This window comes from Pinus tabuliformis, chromosome 8, assembly GCF_031772625.1.
Source record: "Pinus tabuliformis cultivar Carrire ecotype Pingquan chromosome 8, CPIR1, whole genome shotgun sequence".
Lineage (NCBI taxonomy): Eukaryota > Viridiplantae > Streptophyta > Pinopsida > Pinales > Pinaceae > Pinus > Pinus tabuliformis.
Window position 1 is genome coordinate 1,313,444,789 of NC_142294.1, and position 20,776 is coordinate 1,313,465,564.

The following is a 20,776-nucleotide window of genomic DNA, read 5'->3' on the forward strand; positions in this document are numbered from 1 at the left end:
TTTTATTTAAAAAAACCAATTTTATCGGCCACCGCCCCCACGAGCTGCTAGGTGGTGATTACTTGATTCCGAGAATCAAATAGCCATTTCTCGGCGACCCCCACGGGCAATTGGGCGGTGGCTATCCGATTCTTGAAACTGGATAGCCACTACTAAGCCACCTATGGGGGTGACCAGGTGGTAGTTATCTGATTCTCAGAATCGGATAGTCACTGCTCAGCCACCCGTGGGGGTGGCCGAGCAGTGGCTATCTGATTCCCATTGGCAGTCGAGCGGTGGCTATCTGATTCTGATAATCAGATAACCACCACCTGGCCACCCCCACAAGCGGCTGAGTGGTGGCTATTCGATTCCGAGAATCGGATAGCCACCACCCAATTGCCCGTGGGGTGGCTGGGAAGTGGCTATTCGATTCTTGGAATCAAATAGCCACCGCCCGGCTGCTCGTGGGGGCAGTGGCCGATAAAATTATTTTTTTAAATAAAAAATAAATTTTGTTGAATATGTTTATTATATTTAAAAAAAACAAGAAAATTTATTTAAAAAAAACAATTTTATGGACCACCGCCCCCACGAGCGGCCTGATGGCTATTTGATTCCGAGAATCGAATAGCCACTTCCCAGCCACCCCCACGGGCGGTTGGGTAGTTGCTATCCGATTCTCGGAATCGGATAGCCACCACTCAGCTGCCTGTGGGGGTGGCCGGGTGACTGGGTGGTGGTTATCTGATTTTCAGAATTGGATAGCCATCTCTCGGTTGCCGTTCCGGGGTGGCCAAGCGATGGCTATCCGATTCTGAGAATCAGATAACCACCACCCGACCACTCCCACAGGCGGCTGCACCACCCAACCGCTCGTGGGGGTGGCCAGAAAGTGGCTATTCGATTCTCGGAATCAAATAGCCACCACCCGGCCGTTCATGGGGGCGATGGCCGATAAAATTGTTTTTTTTAAATAGAATTTTTTTTTTGTTAAATATGTTTATTGCATTTAAAAAAACAAAATTTATTTTTTATTTAAAAAAAACAATTTTATGGGTCACCACCCCCACAACTGGCCAGGCGATGGCTATTTGATTCCGATAATCGAATAGCCACTTCTGGGCCACCCTCACGGGCGGTTGGGCGGTGACTATCCGATTCTTGGAATTAGATAGCTAGCACTCAACCGCTTATGGGGGTGGACAGGTGGTGGTTATCTGATTCACAGAATCGGATAGCCACCACTCGGATACCATGGGGGCGGCCGGGAAGTGGCTATTCGATTCTCCGGATCAAATAACCACCGCCCAACTGCTCATGGGGGTGATGGCCGATAAAATTGTTTTTTTTTTTAATAAAAAATAAATTTTGTTAAATATGTTTATTGTATATATATATATAAAATGTTTTTTCAATTTTATATATATTTGTAAAATATATATATTTAAAATGTTATTTTAGAAAAATATCAAAAATATATTTAGCTTTTTTTAATTTTAATGTTTTTTTGTTTTTATTTTTTTTTTAATTCCAAATTTTAAACCATTGTCAAATTCAAATTTTAAATTTTTTAATATAAAATTTGAAATGTTTTTTTTTTTTTTTTTAAAATCAAAAAATATTGTTTGTTTGTTTGTTTGTTTTTTTTAATTTTAAATGTTTATTTTATTTTATTTTTTAATTAGATTTTTTTTTTAATTGTTTTTCGAGTTTTTATTTTATTTTTAATTTCAACATATTTATGTTTTTTTAGGGTTTTTTGAAATTTTTTTTAATCTTAATTTTTGTAGTTTTTAATTTTTTTTATTATTATTTTTTAATTTAGTTTGTTTTTAATTTTTTTTAGTTTCTCTTAATACTTTTTAAAAATTTTCTATTTATACTTAATTTTAGAGTATTTTCTATTTTTTTTTCCCAAATTTTTTTTATGGTTTACCACATTAAAAAAATATTATTTTCTTGAAAATATGTTTTTTCTTAATATTTATTTCTTTAATTTTTTTTCATTTTTTAAATTCTTATATTTTATAGGTTAATTTTGTTTTGTTTGGTTTTGTTTTGTTTTTAATATATATTTTTATTTACATTGTGGTATTTTTCAAAACTTTTTTTTGTGTTTTTTTCATTGTTTTAATTTTTAATTTTATGTTTTCATTATTTTTTTTGAAATTTTAATGTTTTTCGGGGTCATAACAAAATATTTTACACCATTATTTTAAAATGTTGAAAATTTACCTAAAAAACACTTTTAGTTTTGAGGGCTTTTTTTGCACAATTTTTGCACATAAAAAATCGGTTTTACTGGCATTTTTTTAAAATGTTTGAAATTGACCCTAAAAAAAATTCATCGTTCCATTATTAGCACATTTCATTTTCAGGTTGATTTTTGCACAATTTTTGTACAAAAAAATCCTTCTCACTGCTATTTTAAAAACATGTTCAAAATTGACCCAAAAAAAACCATTATTCTAATATACACACTCTTTGTTTTTAGCACTGTTTTTCATGTTTTTTCGGGGTTTTGGGGCAGAGTTCTCATTTTGAGTTTACAGTTCCTGTTTCAAAGTCTACATTGTTAAAGGGTAAGTAACAAAATAAATGATGGAATTTGGGTTGTATTGATTTTGGATTGTAAGGGATTACTTTTTTGGAATAAAGATTTTTAAATTTTTCACAGCTATTGACTTAACAATGGTTGGAAGCTAAAAAGCAAGAATCAAACATCAATTATTTTAATGGGATTGAAAATTCAAAAAATCTATTATCTAAATAATATTTGAAAATGGCAAGTATATATCAGAAAATTAATAATTATATAAACCAAAAAACCATTAAAACACATACTTACCTGTACCATTGCATGTTTATCCTTGACATATTAATTCAAATTTCACTAACGATGGGTGGAAGTAAAAAGAAATAATCAAACATCAATTATTTTAATGTGATTGAAAATTCAAAAAATATATTATCTAAATAATATTTGAAAATGGCAAGTATATATTAGAAAATTAATAATTATATATACCAAAAATCCATTAAAACACAGACTTACCTGTACCATTGTACATTTATCCTTGACATATTAATGCAAATTTCACTACTTTGCGAACAACCCTATACCACTATTCAGATTGTACAACTTTGCAAACATCCCTCATATATGATTATCACTAAACAGATGCAAACTTGGAAGATGGAAGGAGCAGTATATGGAAGGCTATAACTCATAATTTCAAGGGCTAATTTTTTTTTACCCTCTTCCTCAAAATGAGGTGCACTAATTTTTTTATTTTTACCCTCCCCTTAAAATAAGGTGGGCTAAATTTATTTTTTTACCCTCAACCTTAAAATAAGGTGGGCTAACCTCCATACCTAATTTTTTTATGAAATAAATTTGAGGCCATTTGTAACAATGTACTATTGTATTTTAAGAACATGTTGATTGTGCTTAACATGAGAATTGTGTATGTTGGTAGCTAGAAGAATTTCAATATAAATTTGTTAATAATTTGTTAGTTTCTAAAGGTCTTAAGTAGAGGCTTTCAAAAAATTTAAAAATTTCCCCAATTATATCTAAATCAATGTCATAATTTCCAAGAGCTCTTGTACTAAGACTAGTAATTTTATCAGTAGAAGCACATAAGAATATATAAATACATATGAAAACCAAGAAATGCACAAAGTGCTCAAAATCCCAAACTAGGGTGTACAATGAAACTACACGTAAATATCAAACTAGGGATGTAAACAAATTACCAATTAATTACAAAATTTTAAACACAAAACCCCCAAAATTAGGGTTTCTTCATAGCATTCATAATTTAGAAAAGTAAAGCACATGGATATCTTTCTGCATATATTATTGATTGGATATAAGATCTCCACATCCCTCCCATAGATTGCATAGTTCATCAATTTCAACTACGGGTCACCCCTGAGCTGAGGATGAAACTCCACAGGAAATAATAACAAAAAATAACCATATATCCATGACCAAGGTTCCAACCTAACATCCATGTTTTCCATGGCTCTGGACACCCTCTAGGCTAACGGCTAAGGTGCCAATCCACAACCATGCCACTATAGGGCTCCAGGCACCCTCCAGGCCACCAAACCAATAGAACTCTTAGCTGGTTCAGAAGACAACCTCAAGGCTTACCAACTAGTTTCTTTGGACTAAAGTCCAAAACCATCATCCTCTTTAGAGTGATGATCATGATCAAAATGATATTGAATAATAATGTCCGTAGAAATTACACAAACACACACACACACATTCTCACTGAATGACTCTTTTTTCCAAGTCATGATCTTGAAGCCACATGGGCCCCAGGTGCCTTTCTTAATGGAATATGTCATCAACACTTTGTTTCCCATTACCATGGAGTTGCACCACCCCTAATACTCTTACCATGTTGTGGCTTTGTAGTTATTCTTTTTATTATTATTAATCTTTTTATAAATTATATCATATTTATAATTTGGGACCTCTGGCCACTTAACCAAGACTCACACATATGCTCGGTCATGCTGGACCCATAATATATAACATATCTATATGGGTATTCAGGCCACATATTATAAACATATAGTCACACAAGCCTGCAATATACATCAACTCATCATTTTGATAACAAGTACATATATCTACATTATAAATGGGTGGGGGTATTACATTCCTCCCCCCTTATTTTATGCAATGTCCTCAGTGCCTCTTATTCCCACAAGTTGGATCCATTATGTAAATTCCATGTCTTCATGTATTATTTCATCCTAAGGCATCTTCTACTTCCTAGTTCCATTTGCACATTGGCAGATCTGAAGATACTTGCCCCATGTTGATGAGCATACCATTTCCACATTCTCAAACTCATTACACATATAAGACATCAAAACCATAACATTAATGACATCCACAGTTGGTTCTCACATACATAAATACATATACAGACATATATATGGAAATATTTTTCTCTTTTCATTAAGGGTAGCAACAATCAAATATATACAATCATAACCAAATATGAATTATGAAGAATGAAATTTCATATAAGGTGAAAAGCCAAAGTCAAAGATAGCTTTCAAATTCTCTAATCACAAGCATGGGCCCTACAGATAACTTTATGCAAACAATTATCTATTCTTTGATGCCAATTGTTTTTGTTAGTGTCGGTATCTTCATCCCTCCATCAGTGATCAAAATTATCTTGTTGCATTGCATTTTAGGTGTCTCATCTGATCAGCTGCATTCCATTAGGATCATGGATCATCTGATGGCAGTGGAATTTTATAAATTTTTCCCTCATGATCTTTACCTGCTGGCCCATTTTTAGGTCATTTACAGTCATTTTTGTCTTTACATTTGCAAAAAGTCATTTTTAGGGTTTTAGGTCTCATTAGGTCTAGGGTTTGTCCTCAAGGTCTTGTAAAAGCTCAATAATGGTCAGCAGGCACATGAGGAGGTCAAATAAAGTCTCAGCAACAAAAATTTCAATAATCACATGCTCAGTGATTGATTTTTCCTCAAAACCTTGTTTTGAGGAAAAATAGAGTTTTTTTATGTTTTATGTACAAAATTTTGTGTAATTTCATTTTTCCTATATGTAATAATTTCGAGATTCAGCCCTGGTAACTTTGCCAAGCTCCTCCATTCCCTCCCCTGCAAAAGAGTCAAAATTTCAAAGCATTTAGTCCATTAAAGGCAAAAAGTAAGAAAAATTGCCCAAAACAGAGTTTTAAAAAACAAGCGAAATACAAACTTTTCATAAGTGAAATACAAACTTTTCATAAGTGAAAAATCAAAATCATTGATATATAAAGTGTTTTCATGTCAAAGGAAGATCATTTGTATGCCAAAGGAGAAGAGAGCAAGTGAAAATCGTGTTTTCGAGCCAAAGGAGCGATTTTGCATCCAAACAGTGAAAACTTGGAGGCGCGACGCACCTGGCCTGCGCGACACACACAGAGAAAAATTTGCACTGGTTTCTAACTGGCGTGACGCACCAGAGAGGCATGGTGCCCCTATGAGTGTGCACAATGCATCAGTCTTCAAGGCCCAAAATCATCCAAATCTTCCTCCAAAGCTCACAAATCACAAATTCTTCATTTCACAAGTAAGTTGACACCCGCATATTGCCGATGTATGAGTTTCCATCAGTGTTTATAGTGTTTCAATAGGGACAAAAAATTAAACCCTAGTTCCTTTCACAGTTCTATTGAGAAAACTACCTAGGGTTTACAAATTATAGTTTTTTTTGTCCTATTCACCCCTGCCATTTCACTTCCCCTCACTACCATTTCATTCACCTATTTCCTCCTTCCCATTTTCACTCACACTTACCTATTCCCCCTATCCCTAAAACTAATAACCCTAATCCCTAATCCCACTACCCCAAACCCTAAATTGATAGCCCAAAACCCTAAACATCATTCCACAAACCCTGCAATTTCGAATAACCCTACAAGAAGCATCCCAAAACCCCTATTCACAATCTGTATCATCAATCCTTGTTGTTTAGCAATAAGTACCTATTGAAACTATAAAATCTTTTCATACTCATCTAAGAAAAATCAAGCATTGGCAAACATGGATTCAGATTCTTCTTATGACAGAAATGAAGAAATAGTAAGTGAATCCTCCAAAGAAATTCATGCACCAAGAAGACCTCACAAGGGTGGAGCCCACTACACTTACTGGGTTGTTGGCCTGCCCAATGGTTGTAGCATGCTTCAAACATCAATCCTGCTATCAATTTTGTGAGATCGTGGAAAGAGTCAAATACCTTCATGAGCTGGCTAGATTGTTTGTCCTCCATCTTCACAACGGTCAGGTCAATTTGGTAGGTGTTACATTCACTTTGACATCAGAATCTATCGCTGAAGCAACAAGTATTCCGAATGTGGGTGAACAGTAGAAAAAGATACAACTGGTGGACATAGAACATTATGAGCCTTATATCAAGGCTAGTTTTCAAAGGCAGATTAGTAGAGTTTTCCCTTTCAGGTATCTTCATGACACATATGCTCCACTGATGAAGCTCATAATTAAATATTTCAGCTGTGAAGGCAGATTTTCTCGCCTGTATACCTACCACATCAGTTTATTAATGCATTTTACTAGGGTGAGGATGATGAACCTCCCCTATTTCATATGCCAGAATATCGAGAAAATCACCACATTAGTGCAAAGGAAACCTCCTCATCAACAGTATAATAGCATCTATCACTTTGCATTAATCAAGATTGTGGTTTTGCATCAGCTTAGTTTACTGAATGTTTCATGGAAGGATCTCATTTCACATGAGGTCTTCACAGGCTCTCAAGTACCCCCACAAGTTTTTCATGAGGTAGGAGAGCCTTCACATCAACAAGAGATGCATGAGACTCAAACCACTAGTGTGCCAGTGTTTGTCACTTACCAAAAGGGAACAAGGGGATTGTTTGCAGTAACAAAACAAGTATTATCTCCACCCGAGGTGGAAGGGGTCTCGTTTCCTTCAACAGAAAGTAGGTATAGGACAAGGTAAGTAGCCATTGTATGATGAGGGGCCTTCAAAAGGTCAAGAGAGAGATTTGATTCTCATTTAGGATGATGACACCGATTTGGGCTCCCAAAGCTCAAAGCTCAAGGAGATCATTCAGGAACAACAAGCTGACATTCATTAATTGTCTCTCAACCTTGAAAGAGCCAAGTGGATAATCAAATATCTTGAGAAGAGGAACGAATAGCTAGAGGATCAAAAAACCATCATGGAGCTCCAAAACATAAGAGAAAACTGGCACGCTACCAAGAGGGGGAAAGTCAAGTTGACACCACTTGAACAAGAAATTGATGTTGATCATGAATCTTGGCTTGAGAGAGTAAACATGTACTTGGAAAAGATACTAGAGAAGGCCAACAAAGAGAAAAATATGTTAAGGCACATGGCCTGTCACTATTTGGCGAGAAACAAAGTTTGCAGAGCAAGAATTAGGATTTTGAAGGCCAAGTTGAGGAAAGCTTTGAGGAAGAGGAAAGAGCAAGACAAGCTCAATATTTTGGCTTAGGCTTCCTTAGCCCAACATAGCACTTGATGCAGGACACTCAGCCCAAATTTCAAGAAATTTGGGATACTTTTTGCCAATTTTGAATTTTTGGAGCAAAAAACAGGTTTTTCTACCTGATGCGCTGCGCCACTTGGCGCGTGCTTTTGCTAGGGACCTACTTTGGAGGAAAACTTATCACTTTTGGATTCCTCAAGAAAAAATATGAATTCCCACAAATGGCCAAGAAATTTTGTCAAGTTTTGAGCTTTCAAAAGGGTCAAAAACACCTCAAAATGCCCTTTCTGCTCCATTTTGGCCACACAGGAAGCAATATTGGGAAAACTCACTTTTGGAAGGGTAAAATGGACTCCAAATTCAGAAATTCCACTTGTTCTAGAAAGTAGACAGACAGACCTTTCCAACAAGCCTACTTGGAGCAACTTTGGTGCACAGGAAGGCCTCCAAAATCAACTACAAAAAGGCAGCGCACTTCGGTCAAGGCATGGCACACACGATGGAAAATTGAGTTTTTTTTGCCCAAAATTCTGTTTTTTTGCCTGTTTTTTCTCAGTTTGACTTTTCTCTCTTTCATAGTCAAACTCATGATGTAATTTGATGTAACTTGATAAAATTTGATGTAAATATGCTAAAATTTCACTCATGGAGGTAGATACATCATGAAAAGGTAGTTTTGAACTGAATGAATCAGTTTCCTAGATTTTAGAGGCAAGCTGTTCCACTGCCTACTTTTCAGTTCTTAGTTTAGATCTTGTTGGAACAACTCCTAAACTCATGAATTCAACCCCTAAAGCCTAGCATGATTTTTTTGTTGTCTATATCTAGTACTTTTTCAGTCATTTTTCAAGGTTGGACTTTCGTGAAAGCTTTGAGCATCATTGTACATTCATCTCTACAGTTTGGCAAAGGAATAGACCAAGGTTTGCAGCCTTTTGTGGGATTCTTGTGGCAAATCGATTTGGTATAGTGCCTTCTTTTGTAATTCAAGTTTTACATGTGTTTATGTATGCCATTTTCTCTCTTTTTCAGCTGAACTAAATGAATCAAGGATAAAGGTAGAAATCATTGAAATTGCAGTGCTCTACCTAGGGTTTGTTTGGTTATTTATGTTTTCTACTATTTGAAGGGGATCCCTGAGACTCTCATGCCCTTTCTAACTCCTCACCAGTCCTAAGACTCTCCATCTCATTCAAATTGAAGTATTAAACCATTTGCCTACCTCGCTTCATAGAAACCTCTACAAAACTAAGTCCATTCCCCAGACCCAAATCTGCCTTTCACATTTGAGCCATAAAAATATCATCAAATTCAATCAAAATCCTTCGAGCAAATACCTAGCCTAAAATTAGTCTTTACATCAGTCATCTCAAGCTTTAGTTATCATATTTTCCTGAGATTGACAAGGAGAGAGCCCTCTCCCGACCTAGTAGGGCTAGCTACCAGGTTAAGTGTGGTATGATGTTACCCTAGATTTTTCCTTTCTCACCCTGAGGTAGATTTAGGCCCTAATAGTTTCATTCTAAATTCCCTACTCTTGTTGGCTCATGTCCTATAGGATTTCCATTTCACCGTTATTATCTTGTAGCTCACTCTTTAAAGCTTCTATCCTGTTTTCAGACTATTTCCATCTCTCGCTTCTCTTAGTGTCTCAATATATTTTTAAAAAAATTATATATCCAATTTTCCTTTATTTATGTATCTTCCAACATTTTCTTTTTTCTAGTGCACTTGAATGGAAAAATCCATTTTTCTTCCTCGTGCAATTTAGTAAGTTTGAACTTTTTCCAGTCATTATGCTCAAGTTCCAGCATTTGTCTCTCCAACTCCCTACTAAACTATCTATTTTCTTTATTTAAGTCTATTGCCAAAGTTGTACCAAATTTTTCATCAGTCATTACAACTTGTCACATACCTACTAGTTTGATCATTTCTATACATATTTTTTCATAAATAGTAGCTTGTTTCTCTTGTCGTCACACTTATAATGATTTATCATATCCTGCATACAAAGCCAATTAGAAGATCTATTGTAGATATGATGCAACCTGTATACAAGATTGTCAAATGACTTGTTATATACATATTATAACCTGTTATGTCCTTGTCATCCACCTCCACAAAATTTGTGAAAACCTAACATTAACATGTTATCAACCCGTGACAAACTTTTGGTAATTGATATGTAATCATCTATGGTAATTCAGTCACAAACATGTCATAGAACCTGCTATACACCGTTTTACCCCCCCTGACCAATTCCTCAGTTGTAACCTGTAATGATTATGTCTACTACCAGTGACAAAATATGTGATTACCTATACTTAATATGTAGGGAATTTTGATATCAACCTATGAGCATCCTACATATAATGCTCTGTCACAACTTTTAAATATACTTGTAATCTACTTGTGACAATATTGTATTAAACCTGTAAGAAATATTGCAACCACCCAATCCACTTGTAACACTTTGTTACAATTTGTAATATACCCATCACCTACTTGTGACAACATGTTATTAAAATTGTAATATACTCGATATAACCTATCACAACCCATTGCAACCTGGTCACCCACAGATGACAAACCTAACTATGGTAACCTTCCATATAACCCATTGCAACCTGGTCACCCACAGATGACAAACCCAACTATGGTAACCTTCCATATAGCTATTATGAATCTTTTGTAATCTAGTGATTATAAACCTGTCAATTCTATGACATGTTATGGTACCTATGACATCCAGATGGTATTTGCGATCACATCTAGTTATAAAATGTTATATGCCTATCCTTTTCATAGTTGTTAATTGATTAACATATTATCATTTATTACTGGTTGTACCATCGATATTTTTGTAACCAAACCTGTATATAATCTTGCATAAAGTTCTGGTATTCAACCCCTTGTACCCTCAGTATTTGCTAACCTTGCATAGTACTATTATTTAGTATCCTAATTATGTACCAATTTAGCAACCAACATGCTATTGTTTCCATCATGTAATCGTGTCAGTGCACCACTTTATTTATTTACTTTATCCTTATCTTTCACTTTAGAGAACCCAAAAACATCCTCAATGCTACAGTTATCAAATCAAATCCCGAGTTTATGATATTTGATTACAAATCAATCATGCCCATAAATCCAATAGTCCACTCACAACATTTTATTCTTAAGAGTTATAATTCTTAACTCATGTAATCATAGCACAAAAAAAGGAATAAGATATGTTTAAGGAATCAACACTTATTGGATTAGTCTTCATATCATATATTGTGTAAATAATACAACATATTGTTGTCAAGCAGCAGGAAATCACCAAGGGAAATTCATGCTTCACACATGTATATGATAAAATGTTTTATAGTTTATTAGAGAGAGAAGGTTTAGAAAAAATTTCCTTCTCCTTTTTCTTATAGGTCACAGAATTCAGTCAACACCATTGTCCCATTTTATAGTTTTCTCATGATGAATATTCCTTTACCAACCACCTGTATCTTATATTGTTATTTTCGTCATTTTTTTACATGCATTAGTTGTCAAGATATCTTGGATACCTATTCATGTTCAACTTTACTATACAACTCTTGTCACTATGACCTATGCATATATAACTCTTTTAGTTATTATCACAATCTTAATAAAGAAATTTCATCATGGCACTTTATTTCAGTCATTTCCAATTCTACACTATCCATTGTGCCCAAGTCAAACCTATGCTTCACTGATCATGGTCTTATCAAAACTCATCCTATTCTTGTGGTAATGTTGTACCCTTCAGGAAGTATTTTCTTTAATGTCTCTACACATTCACATTCCTAACTTTCCATCAATATATTACCATTGACCACTTACTAAATTTTGATATCTGGGCTAATAATTATTTTATATTTTTACTTGTATATTCAACAGCTTATTTGATATTCTAAAACATAAGACATGAATCTACTCTACTGATCAATAGAAACAAAATTGAACGATGAAAACACTAAGAAGAAAAGGAAGATTTTCAATTGCACCTAACACAATATTTTTCTAGGTAAAGCAACTGCTCAAAACCCAGACTATCTATATTGCATTAACTAGAAGATATGGGAAGAAAATAAAATGTGTGTTCAACCCAAAAAATTCTTGCACAAGTAGAATCTATCTCTCTACTTCACAGACCATCTCAAGCCAACACTTAGCCAATTATGTTGCCTGTTAAGCCCGTACTTCCTTGCGTAATTCCTGAGAGAATTAGCCCATATTTAATTGGGAAATTCTCTCTCCATAACTGCACAATCCATCCATAGGCCTTCAACTGATTTCATGCACCATATGTAACACTCAAAAAATTATACAAATAATTGTACACTATCCCTAAACTCTAATATCAACTAGGTCTTCCTAAGAACTGACATGCATGAGTTATCTATGAGTGAATCTTTAGTTAATTGGTGGAGAAGTGAAGCTACATTGATGTGTGTCCCCACTACTAGACCTCCCACTATTTACTCCAACTATTTGAACTAGTTTAACTGACTTCAACTCAGTTAGACTAAGTTAATTAATTACAAATAAAAATAACTCAATATGGACCCCTAAAATTTAGGAATCACTCTACATCACTCTAGATAGACTTCTAACTCAAATTTACTGAACTAAGTAAGTCAAATTAACATAATTAACTATTACAAGTTGCTATGAGAATAGAATTATAATTTAATTCCTAATTTAATTCAAGAAAACATTAGATTAGGATTTCTTGTTGCTATTTTTAACAATCCTTCTGAACAAGAAAGGGATTATCTTCTACCCCAATGTTTCCTTTGTGAAACTCGAATTTGCATCTTGACAAGGCCTTTGTCAAAATATTCGCATGTTGTTCCTATGTGGGAATGTACTCCAACAACATAATTCTCTTCTTCACACAATCTCGAAGATGATGATATTGAATATCAATATGCTTGGACCGATCATGAAAAACTGGATTCTTGGAGAGTTTGATACAACTCTGATTGTCATATTAAATCACCATTGGATCCATCTGCTGACCAAACAAACCAACTATAATATTTCTCATTCAAATAGCCTCACAAGCTACTTGACTAATAGCCATGTACTATGCTTCTACTGAACTGAGTGCAACTGATCTCTGTTTCCTACTGTACCAAGAGACAACTATTAACCCAATACTGAAGATCCCACCTGATGTTCTCTTCCTGTCCAATGGACTCCCTATCCAATTTGCATCGGTGAAGCCTTGAAGCTCTACTCCCTTTGTCTGTTTTTACTAAAGACCATATTGAGTAGTGCCCCTGAGGTATCTCAACACATGTTTGGATGGCTTCCAATACAACTTCGTCAACTTAACCATTGTTTGACTAAGCTGGTTAACTGCATAACACATGTCTAGTCATGTGCTCACCAAATACATGAGTGAACCCACAAGTTATCTATAAATAGTAGCCTCCATTAATTCACCGGAAGTAGCATCCTCTTTCCTCTAGTTACCAGTTAGAGCAGTATCCATGGGTTTACTACTCTCCATGTGGAACCTCTTGAGTATCGAGTTGGCATACTTTCCCTAAGAGACAAATATTTCCTCATCACATTGCCATACTTCCATCCCCAAAAAGTAGTGCATGAGCCCCAAGTCCTTCATTTCAAACTCTCTTGCAAGATCTTCTTTGCAAGACTTGATCAACTTGCCATCACTTGTCAGAATCAAATCATCAACATATAAAACAATAATCAACAATTTACCTTCAACCACAATATGGTAAATGTTCACATCTACTTCACTTTTGGTGAAGCCCAACTGGGTGAAATAGCTATCGATCCTAGTGTACCAAGCATGAGGTGCTTGTTTTAGTCCATACAACTCTTGCATGAGTTGACACACATGTGAATCTCTGTTGAAGGTCTCAAATCCTTCAGGATGCTCAATATACACCTCTTCCTTAATCATGCCATTGAGGAATTTTGTCTCTACATCCATCTGATGTATCTTCCATCCCATCTGGTCCAACAGTGCTAGAATGGAACTAATTGATGAGTACCTTGTAGCAGGAGAAAAAGTCTCATTGTAATCAATCCCCTTCGCCTGAGAAAACCCTATGGCCAGAAACCTAGCCATGTGTTTCTACACACTACCATCTGCTACTTTCTTTACCTTGTAAATCAATCTGAGACTCACCACTGACTTGTCTTCCAGTCTTGGGACCACATCCCAAAAATGTTCCTGACATTGGATTCATACTCCTCAACCATGGCCTCAACCCAAACTAGTTGTTGCACAACTTCATCAAAAGAGGATGGCTCAATCTCTACACATCCGCTCATCTGAGCCATGTAACCAGTGTACCTCTTTGTTGAACTCATCTGTCTACGTTGCGATGTGGGTGCTCCCACATTCTCTCTAGCATCATGTGATAACCTATCAACCTCACTCATTTGCTTTCTCCCATCTCTGGAATACTTTGCATGAGCCGGTGTCTCCACTACTTGCTCCTCTACATGTGGATGCTCCACATCATCCCGAGGTTCCCCCTTAGGAGATAAAATATCCTCAAGTGCATGTAGCTGAAGCTCCCTCTTAAGAGAACATCTCATGACATTATCTTCATCAAATTTTACATCTCTGCGAACCACTATCTTCCTGTTGGTTGGAAGATATACCTGATAGTTGTGAGGCATATTAGTGCACCCCAAAAATATTCCCAACTTTGTTGTTGGATCTATATTTTTCCTTACATCTTTGGTAACATGGAAGTAGACTGATGAAACAAAGATCCTAAAGTGTGCCACATCTAGTTTCTTCCTTGAGAAATCCTCTTCCAATGTACCAAGTCCCGAGAATTTGATGAGGGCTTATGTTCTACAAATAAACAGTTGTGTTGCATGCTTCAAACCATAAGTATAATGGTATGCCCTAATCATGTAACATCGTGCTATAGGATTAAATGCATGGTGTATGGAGAATGAAGAAACCCTCAAGGGTCTTTCCGGGACCCTTGGCAGATTGTAAGATCATCTACAGCTATCACAAAGCTACATGCATGTGCATACTCAATAACTAACTATCAAAGCAAAACAAATTCATTACCTCGAGTCTCCGTGTGGATTTGCTGGAGAGCACAATGCAGCTAGGTGGAAGTCCCCTGAGCTGACTCTAGATCAAGTCCTCCACATAGAAGAGACAAATGTAATCACATCATAAAACCTTGACAATTAATGCATGAATATAAAAAAGACATATAGTTGCACATAACTACGCAACTCATTCTAAAAGAGATTGGAGAAACATATAAATGAATTATAGTACCAACATCATGGAGTAGACAGTACAACTGCAGTTCTATATTAATGTCGAAAGAGTGATTACAACCATCGGTTGCATCAACCTTCCCTTACCCCTCCAACTCCTCTCTCTCTCCCTTCTTACCAACTTCTTATGCTTAGGTCTGAGACTCTGCTCAACAATCAAGTAAGCTATCCTTTCAAATGATCTAACCTCTATCACAATAGCCCTAGCTTTGCTTATGTAGCATTCGAGGTTAGGGTTGCCAAGTTTCTCCATGATTTTCCTTAGGTAAAAGCAATGATGTTGCCATTATTTTGAGCTCTTTCCCATTTGCCTTCTTCATTAGGATTAGAAATCCCTCAAATAGGTCGAACTTTGATGTTTCCTTGCTTTTTTGAGTAGATTTAGGAGAGAATGTAGTGATATTTCTTAATCAATTCACTCCTTTGACCCTTAGATCCTCGTTAGGGTTCGCTAACGCTGTCCCCAAAGTAACAAATAGAGTTACTGGGGTCACTAACGCTCCCTTAGGCTTGCAAAGAATCTTTATAAAGCAGGTTTTCAGTGTATAGGTAGCGTTAGCTTGGAAACAAGGCTTGTGAACTTGGTCATTGATTTAGCCATCATGTCTTTCCCCTCTAAACTAATAAGGAGGTCATTTTGCTCTATAATAGATGCCCCCTAAAGTGTGAGATCAGAGGTTGTGACAATGGTTAAAATACTCTACTTAACTATTATGTGTCTTCTTTGATAAAAGGAGAGAGAGGATCGGAGCTTCAGGCGGTACGGAAAACCTGATACAACACACACACACACACACACATATATATATATATATATATATATATATATAACAACTAAAATCATGTCCTGAGTTGGGCATTCCCACACTCAGTAGCTATGTCAGAGTGATTTTCTCATAAAAGAGATATGACGATACTGGCTGCCAATAATCACAATGCGGAAATGATGTCATAATAGGACCACTCTCATGAGCTATCTCCAAAAAACAATATATGAAACTTGGGAGAGGAAACAAGGCTGAGTGATGAAAGCCTCTACCTAAGGTATTTATTTTTGCTTCACCAAACAACATAGATTGGTGCATGTGAATATTTGTGTTGATGTTGAACATGCATGAAATCGTCTGATTACCAGTCAATAATGGAGACCGTTAACAGATGCGCGGAAGGCCACCATTAATGGTGATGGTCTCCAAGATGCACAATACAATCTAGCGATTGTGAAAAGTGTTTTTGTCATCGAACACTCGTAAAATCGCTTAACCAGGAGCCAATAATGAGAACCCCTGATTAAACACAAGGTGACCTGCCACTAATGTCTGCAAGCACCAAGGCACTAAATGTGTTTCTAGGTTGTCTTCCTAGATAGAGTGTTGAAGTCAATAGGAAGAGACTAGTCGAGAGGTAGGCAATAATGTGTCCTACATCAATTGACACAAAACGGGAAAATAATGATTTGTTTTTTCAGGAATATTTGAGCATAGGGTCAAAACGACAGAGGGCGTGATGAAAGGATATGCTTCATGGGTTGATGGAGGAAAAAAAAGGTTAGCCATTGAACAATAGAAGGCATGACAACAATTTTAACCATGCAGCGCTAGACTCATGAACACCAAAGAGTGTTAGGATACAGAGATGCAAGAACATTGGGGTATTTAGGCTAAACTCATAGGATGGTAAGATTCATATTGAGAGGCCATCACAAGGAAGGTTTATCTGAGGGTGTGCCATGTTCAAGGGAACGATTGTTGCCAAACCACGCTTTCAAACACTGAACATAGTTGTATTTTCTACTTTCCCCGTTTGATTAGTTTAGTGAGTCTAAATGGGTAAACTAATCGATCTTTTCATATTTTGAGAGTCTGAAAAGGACTACAAAAAGAGCGACTCTATGCCCTATATGATTAGTTTAATGAGTCTAGACAGGAAAACTCGTCGATCTTTTCATGTTTTAAGAGTCTGGAAAGGATCAGAAAAAGAGTGACTCTACACCTCGTCTGTGTATTTAATGAGTCCAGACGAGACAACTCGGTGGTCTTTTCGTATTTAGAGAGTCTGAAAAGATCATAAAGAATGACTCCAGGGTGGTCCCTTTGTCATAGTTTTAAACTGAGTGCGAAAAAAGTTTAATAGTATACCCGGATCAACTACTTCTCCATGAGTTAATTTACTGAGTTTGGATAAAGAGAAATCTATGCTTAATAGATGTTGACCTCATTTTGTTATGAGTATGAGGAGATGGACTAAACTCAATATTCGTCATGAATTTTTAATGAGTCACATGATGACAAACTCAATTATTTCATCAAATTTTAATGAGTCAAATGAAGTAAACTCAACATATCTTTTTCAGTTTATTGAGCAAGAAAAAAGAGGTAAAAAAACTGCTCATTCCTTCTTTGTAGATTTAATGAGCCAGAAGAAGGGAAAAGCTCGGGGATTTTTTGATTTAAGAGTGAGAAATGGTCCCAAGAAAGCAAGTGCTCTTGTTGTTGCTGTATATTTTTAACGAGCCCAGTGGAAAAAACTCAGGACTTTTCAGTTTAACAAGCGAGAAAAGTACCTAAAAGAATGCTCAACTCCTCTTCATAATGTTTTTAATGAGCCTGAAGAAAAACTTGGGATATTTTCAGTTTTATGAGTGAGAAAAAAATGCCTAAAAAGAATGCTTTAATGATCTTTTTCACTTTAATGAGCTAGAAAAAGAGCGAAAAAAAGATTCTTGGACCGTCTTCGTATGTGTTAAACGATCCCAACGATGAAAAACTCGAGGATTTTTAAGTTTTAGAGCGAGAAAACATCCCATAAAAGAAAGCACTCATTGAGAATTGCATGCAGTGATTACTACCATTCATTCTTGAAAGTACTTTCATCAAAAAGCAGAAAAAAGCATAGAAATACAACAATTCCTATCCATATGGGGTCATGCATGATAAAAAATCATGGGGAATGGACTACTTCTTCTTTAATGATTTCAATAAATCATGTCTCCAAAAATAAATATAAGAAAGTTCTTTGAGCTTTCACATTCACCATTTTCAATATTTGAGAATTGCGAGAGTGTTTTGGAGCCAAAGAGGAGCAAATTTTCCATGAATGATTGCGGGAGATCCAGGCGACAATTTGATGTGTCGTCAGTCCCAGATAGATGCCAAAACCTTGATATATTCTTTTCTTAACCTTTCTTATCAGTTTCTGGGGTGGATTCTTGCAGATCTGGGGAGCCCTAAAGTAGTATTTGTGCACAAATGCCCTCTAGCATGCCTAAAGGGAGCGTCAAATGCCCTTTACGACCTGCTGGAAGGTGTTAATCCTCCCTATGTACCATTGGGGGGAGAGTTAAAGCCTGAGGGCATAGTTTAAAACCCCATGCAGTGATTCCTAAAGCTTTGTTGCCCCATTTTGACTAATTTTTGGGTTGTTTTGCACAGGTTTTAGGCCATAATGACTAGCCTATGGATAGAACGGGCCCATGACAGCCAGGAGTTGTTGATGCAAAATGATCCAGCATGCATATTTTCATTGCATCTAGGTTTTCTAAATTATGCAAAGTTGGAGCTGATGAAAGGGTAGGAGGATTTGTTGAGATGTATTATCCAGCGCTGGGATGAACTTGAGTAGGTGTTCAGGATTATGGATCATGAGCTAGCCATTGACCGTGATGACATTTACTTTTTGACTGGTTTGTCATGCCAAGGAGCACAAGAAAACTTGACTGGGGGTTTGTGGTGCCGAGGAACACCAGCAAACTTGACTGGGGGTAGGCCTGATCCTCGATCAACCCTAGAGATGGTTCAACCCTACTGCATCCCTGAGAGTGGACTTGTCAGCAACAGAGTCCCCATAGAGAGGATTAGGTCGAGGTCTATGAGGGGCATTTTATGGTTGATTGTTCGTTTGGCAGGGTCAAAGAGTCCCCACGTTGCAACAAAGGCCCAACTTTTTCTTGCAGTGGACTGTGTCCAGTCTCAGATGTTCAATTGGTGTGAAGCAGTGCTTTGCCCATTGAAGGTAGAGTTGACCACATGCAAGACTCGAACCCAACATAGTTTTGGGTATGGTACTATTATTGTCTCATTCATTCTTGAGAGGGTACCTGTTATGCACCCAAGGATGAGCTTAGGTCCCTTTTATCCGAGGGAGCAGAGATAGGGGCGATGGTCATCATTTGATCCTCGCATAGGAGGAGGACCCATCTAACACTTCTTTGAGTTGCCTCATGGCCATATTGTGATGATTGACGACTATTCCTATGAGGGCATGGATTTCACCGATGACCCTGACTTGATCCTGCCTCCCGGGACCAACTGGGGTCCTCAAGCTGAGAATGATTTTTTAGAGTACTTAAAGTATTTTTGAGATTTTGAATATTTATGTTATATTTTTGTTGTTTTTATGGGTGAACAAGTACTGGCATGAAGATTTTTGCTTAACACAGATGTGGCACCATTACAACCTATAGGCAAACCCTACCACATGAGGCGGGGAGGCCAACTACCTGCTGGGGGGGTAATTCTGACAGTCTTCATGAGGTTTTGAGGAACCTGGAGGGCTTGAGCACGGGTGTGAACCCCCTTCCTATGAGGAAGATCCCCGCTCATATGCAATGGCACATAGTCGGTGTGCCTGAGTAGTTTTTGGTTCCTCTTCGGAGGATATCTAGAATAGTTTTAGAATTTCAGGAGTAGTAGGCTCTATTTAGCAAGTGTTTTGGCATAGCCAACAAGTGTTTATAGCTAAGCTTAGTAGCAATTTTTTGCTTAAAGCATCCAAGTTTTGGAATATTTTGATGTAAGAGACTAGATTCTATCTATATATATATACAGACATTTTGGTATTATGATGTAAATTTTTTTAAGTGTTTTTTGTAAATTTTCAACTCTATAAACATTTACTTTTCATACATGTATATATAGTGAATGAGATAGATTCCAATCTAACACATAGTTTTCCAATGAATCAACAACTATATTAAATTCTCTAGGAATGTGCTTATATGTGATAACTTCAAATTGATGTTCCAAGAGTCGTACCATTAAATAATGACGTAACAAGGTTGGATTATGAATGCAATAATGATTTGTCAATTGCATAACAACAAGCTGAGGGTCTAACCTGCCCACTAGATTGGAGATGTCTCTCAATGATGCTTCCGCGAGAAGTGAAATTATAGACATGTATTCAACAATATTGTTGGTGGCAGTACCAAGAAAGACTCCCCCAAAACAAAACAGTTCCAACTTAGGTGTGTAAAAGACCCAAGTAGCTGATGCGATGTGACGTGTGTGATGGCTGGCACCATCTGCGTATCCTTTGTATGCTAAGGGTAATGAAGGCATCTACATTACGAGAAATATGTATGAGACAAATACTTCAATAAATACCAAAACAATCCAATCACATCAAAAAATAAGCAAAACCTGAAAATACA